This window comes from Xenopus laevis, chromosome 4L (assembly GCF_017654675.1).
Source record: "Xenopus laevis strain J_2021 chromosome 4L, Xenopus_laevis_v10.1, whole genome shotgun sequence".
Classification (NCBI taxonomy): domain Eukaryota; kingdom Metazoa; phylum Chordata; class Amphibia; order Anura; family Pipidae; genus Xenopus; species Xenopus laevis.
This window is the reverse complement of record NC_054377.1, coordinates 66,377,929-66,383,843: the sequence shown is the minus strand read 5'-3', so window position 1 is coordinate 66,383,843 and position 5,915 is coordinate 66,377,929.

The following is a 5,915-nucleotide window of genomic DNA, read 5'->3' as shown; positions in this document are numbered from 1 at the left end:
GCTTCTGGTAATTCACAGTGGACGTAAGTTATGGCTGCAACCCACAAAACCTAGCAATTAGAACAAAGGAGATAGAATAGCACTGTATAAAGGAAGAATGTGGCCATTTAGGATTGTCTTATAATGAAACAGTTCTGGCTTCAAGTGTAGAAAGTGTTTTATTTCATAAGAAATTCACCCCTGAGAGCTTAGGCGAGTTTTAGCCCAGACATTATTTGTGATTTTCTTAGACTCTCTTTAAATTGGTTTTGTACAAACAGATTACATCCTAAAGGTATGGGATCCGTTATCCGGAACCCCTTTATTCAGAAAGCTCTGAATTACAGAAATAATCTAATTTATTAACAATCATTTCCTTTTCCTCTGTAATAATAAAACAGCACCTTGTACTTGTTCAGAATGAAGATGTAATTAATTGGAAGCAAAACCAGCCTATTGGTTTTATTTCATGTTTAAATTTATGTTAGATTTAAGGTATGAAGATCCAAATTACGGAAAGGTCTGTTACCTGGTAAACTCCACGTCCTGATCATTCTGGATAATAAGTCCCATACCTGTATTATAAATAGTGCCAGCATGGGTTTGTAAAGGATGGATCTTGTCAAAATGTACTTGCATTTTATAGTAAATAGCAGCTTGAAACAGTGGGGTTGCTGGCTTCTTTTAGTGCAGAGATTATAAACAGGCAAATACTTAAAAAAAAACTCCACAATATTAAAGGGGTTTTCACCTTTAAAATAACGTTTAGTATGACGTAGAGAGTGATAATCTAAGATAACATGCAACTGATCTTCATTTTTGATTATTGTGGTTTTTGAGTTATTTAGTTTTTATTCTACAGCTTGCAATTTCAGCAATCTGATTTCAAGGTTCCAAATTCCCCTAGCAACCATACACTGATTTGAATGAGAGACTGGAATATGGATAGGAGAGGCCAGAATAGAAAGACTAGTAATAAAATGAAGCAGTAACAATACATTTGTAGACTTACAGAGCATTTGTTTTTTAGATGGGTTCAGTGACCCCCCTTTTGAAAGCTAGAAAAAGTCAAAGGAAGAAGGCTAATAATTTGAAAAAGATAAAAAAAAAAAAAAAAACCCAAGGTCAATGTAAAATTTGCTTAGTATTAGCCATTCTATAACATACTAAATAGTTAACTTAAAGGAGAACTAAACCCTAAACTAAAATGAATATGTCTTAAAATGCCATATTTTATATACTTAACTTATTGCATCAGCCTAAAGTTGTAGCTTCTAAATAGCAGCAATGATCCAGGATTTCAAACTTGTCACAGGGAGTCGCCATCTTGGAAAGTGTCTGCGACACTCACATGCTCAGTGGGCTCTGAGCAGCTGTCGAGAAGCTAAGCTTAGGGATCATCACAAGATATCAAGAAGAAAATTTGGTTAATTTGTAATTGTAGTTTGTAATATAACTGCCTTCCTTGTGAGGCAACTTCGGGTGACTTCAGAAAACGAAGTGCTCCAAGTGCCATCCCGCCGGCGATTTACATTCTAGCTGGCGGGAAGGCAGTTTGGGGAGATTAGTCGCCCCGAAGAAGAGGAGATTTGTCGCCGGGCGACTAATCTCCCCGAATCGCAGTGTGTGTCTCTGCCCTAAAAGCTAACTCAAAGGAGAAGAACCCTTTTAACAGAGTCCATTGTTTACTATTGTATCTGTACCCATGGCACAGAGCACACTGCCCTGAGTATAGGTAAAAAAGGGCTTTAACTTATGCATTAACTGTGCAGGGAAAAACATCCACTGCACAGAATGCAAGACTGTCATTTGTAAGAACCCAGGTGTGCAAGCTCTTGTGAAAATACAAATATACGTTTGAAAAATGTAATGTGATAAGAGCTGTTCCAAAAGATTAAGGAGTCTACAATTCTATAAGATGCTTCAGATGAGATCAATGAAAGGAAAACTCCAATCAATCAGATGTAAAGATATTTTTCATGTCTTAAAGTAAAAAGTAATGACTTTAAAAGATTCTAAACTTTTTCTCAAAATGACTGATACAGAAGATAAAGAAATTCAGTCATTTTGAATCAGTTTAGAATCTTGTACTATATATGCAGTACATATATATTCCTTACTGTGTTTGCATTTTGAAATCAGTTATCCATGATTTTTCTCATATAGGTGAGAAGCAGCCAATAACAAAATACGTTATATATATAGTGGATGCAATTTCATGTGCGTGAGTAGTATTAACACAGCAGTGCCATCTAGTTACAGAAAAAAAGAGTTACAGGTTTGAAAAGTCAAATATGTTTTGGCTTCATTTATAATATATATATAATACACAAGAGCCATGAATATCATGTAAATTATATCCTTATAAATGGTGCCTAGTGATGTCATCGGTAATTATCGGAGCTTAGTGATGTCATTTCTGTGACTTGACTCAGTGAAACTTGTGTATTATAATAAATAAAGTACCCCTGTTGCAAAATTCAAGGATATTAGAAGTCACCTCGGAGTTCCATGACCTGTATAAAAACACTTGTCCTTCGGCCTCGTGTTTTTATATGGTCATGGAGCTCCTTGGTAACTTATAATATCCCTATATTTTACAAGTGGGGTACTTTATTCACTATATAATACACAAAAGCCATGAATATCTTGTAAATTATATCCTTATAAACGGTGAGTACTGATGTCATCAGTTATAAACGGTGAGTTCTGATGTCATTTCTGTCACATGACTCACTGAAATTTGTGTATTATAATAAATAAAGTACCCCCAGTTGTAAAATATGAGGATATTAGAAGTTACCTCGGAGTTCCATGACCTGTATAAAAACACTCGGCCTTCGGCCTCGTGTTTTTATAAGGTCATGAAACTCCTTGGTAACTTATAATATCCTTATATTTTACAAGAGGGGGTACTTTATTCACTATATAGCACTTCCTGGCTTGTAAAGTATATACAATATTGGATTCCAATTAATCACTGGAGTGTAACATGAATAATTCCCTAAATTTAAAAAATAAATATATGCACAGACTTTGGTTTAACCTACACTATGGGGTATATTTATCAAAGAGTGAAATTAAAGATTGCCACAGTCTGCTAAAGTGAAATTCCGCCACTCTCCATTCATTTCCATGGGATTTTGAAAGGCGTATTTACAGTATCAACTTTCACTTGCACCCATTGATAAATACTCTATTAAAAATCCCATAGAAATGAATGGAGAGTGGCAGAATTTCACTCTAGAGGACTGTGGTCCTTCTTCACTGATTAATAAATATACCCCTATGACTTTTTTTAAAGCTCTTCTTGCCACATCATAGCCCGCTGTTCTTCATGATATCACATTGGGTAGTTGACCTCAACCTGAAAGTCGAAATTCCTGCGAAGCAATCAGAAGAGAGTATTTATAAGACTTACTCTCTTTGAAAATTACTCAAAAGAATGACATTTTTGCTATCTAATATCTATAGGGTTGCCACCTGTCCGGTTTTAAACCGGACAGCCCGGTATTTTGAAGGGCTGCCCGGTTCAATGCTTCCTGCCCGGTTTTCCAAATAAGGAAAACCGGGCGGGATTAGCTTGATTGACGCCGCGATCGGCCAATCGGCGATCGCGACGTCATAGCTCCGCCCCGTGACGGCACGGGAACGCCCACTGACGTCACGGGACCACCCCCTGTCCGGCTGGAGCCACAGGGAAAGGTGGCAACCCTAAATATCTATGATCTGATCGATAAAGAACACACCAGCATTCCAGTGCCTTGATACACGCAGAACGCATCAAATAATCATAGGATAGTGACAGGACTGGAACTAGGGGGGTAGACAGAAGAGGCACAGGGCGCAAAGCTTGGGGGCGCCAGGCACGTACCTCACATACAGCCTACCCCTAGTCCGGCAAGTGTTTAAAGTGGGTGCACTCTCTGAATTCAAAGTGCTTTGCGCACGTGCGTCCTTGGTTGCGCACGGTTACGCACGCGCGTACTCGGTTGCGCACGGTTACGCACGCGCGTACTTGATTGCGCACTGCTGCGGCGGGGACCGAAGTGGCCGGGTTGCGGGGACCTGGCTGGCCTGGCACTGCATAATGAACTGTACAATAATTAGAGTTATTTGCAGCTCATCAACCGAACCTGAGAAAAAGAGAATTAAGGGATGCAGAGACTTCATCAATTTTCTGCAGTGTTTGTCATTTGCGTATTCTTTCTGTATAGCTAGCCCACGCCACCTGCTGAGTCAAACACTGCTGTACATGTATGCTGAGTTTATCATATAAAGCCAATGAGATGTGATCATGCTGGCCAATTAATTCAGTAAATCTGCATACAGTGCTACTGTTTTCTGCTTTCAAGGAATGAGTGCTGTTAGGTAAAGCTGAAAAGGATGAACAATAGTAAACAAAGATATGTTTTCCTAATCATTTGGAACACCCCACTTCCAATATGAGAGGTACAAGCCATAGGTACAAGCCACACAAGTGATGTGGGAGACAATGCAATCTAGGAGAGAGTTGAGGAGCACACTAGCATTCACTAGCATATAAAGGTGCACTCAAGCTTATCTTTCAATGGCAAAAAGTAAAAAAAAACTTACTGTAAAATGAAGGAATATTTCTCTATTTAGAACCAAATGTGGCAGGTTCGGGGGAACTTGTTCTACCTATTTTTATTTAATATGCCCCTATGTAGACACTGAATACAAAAATAGTTTCTATATAGGGAATGTGATGAAAGTGTCTGCAAACTGTTAAACTGGCAAAAGGTGGGTAAACTGAGTGTGTGATCCCCTCCCAACATTATAGACAGCAAACTGTTAATTCTGCTCAAATAGCACCATGCATTCTTGTATATGGAAATGCAAATGGCATCTACACTTCTAGCTTAAAAAATGGGTAATGCACTTACTTCTCAGTAACCACTTTGATCCTAGATAATTACCAGTAAATACCCAAAAATCAATAACTTAAATTTCATCATCAATTCTTCATAGAGACATTTTGATCCCACTAGTAATCTCAGCAAATAAAATGGCACTGAATCCTACAGAACGTTTTCCAGCAACAACACTGGAAAACCACTACAAATTAAACTAGAATTTCTTGCACTGCATTGTAGTAAGTGGGCTGTCACAGCTAAGACCACGGCTCATGTTCTTCATCATATTTAATTGCACAGACTGGTCTAATGCAACAGCCTCCATACGTATGTAAATCATTAGAAACTGAAGCAGAGAAAAAAAGAATCATAGTAGGACTCAATGATACAAAGGGGCAAATTCACAAAAAATATATACATTATTTGTGTTAAAAGAATGTCAAACTCACCAAAACCTTATTCCATTTTGTACCAGAGTTTGGGACATTTTGGAGTTTGTTAGTTAAGCAAAATAAACTTTACTTAAAAACTGTTTAAATCTTGTGTTTTTAAGTGTTGGAATTCACAAGCACAGCATCATGCAAAAATCTTTTATATGTCAAAATGGGGGGCCTGGTGCTCATGCCCAGGACTGGCTTCACTATTAGATGGAGAGAGGGGGAATGAATAGACATCTAGGAAGTGCTGAATGGAAAGTAATTGCTTACCCTGCCTATGCCTAAAGGTGGCCAAAGACATAACAATTACGATATTTCTTGGAAAAGATCTTTCCAAGAAAGATTGTTTGTTTCAATACACACGTGTAGAGCTGAATCGTCAGATAATTTTCCCCCAGATTGCATTCAATCTAGTATTTTACATTCAGGTTTTTTTCATAAATAAGCAAACATTCAAATTGTGAGTTTAGTTGAGGTCGAAAAAAACTCACAAACTCGACCTCTGATAAATGTAAATAAATGTACACTCTATGTATTTTATAAGCATTATGCCCCTGTTAGGAGTCATATACTGCAATGATGCAAATACAATAATTAACATATCAAAGGGCACATTTGAGTG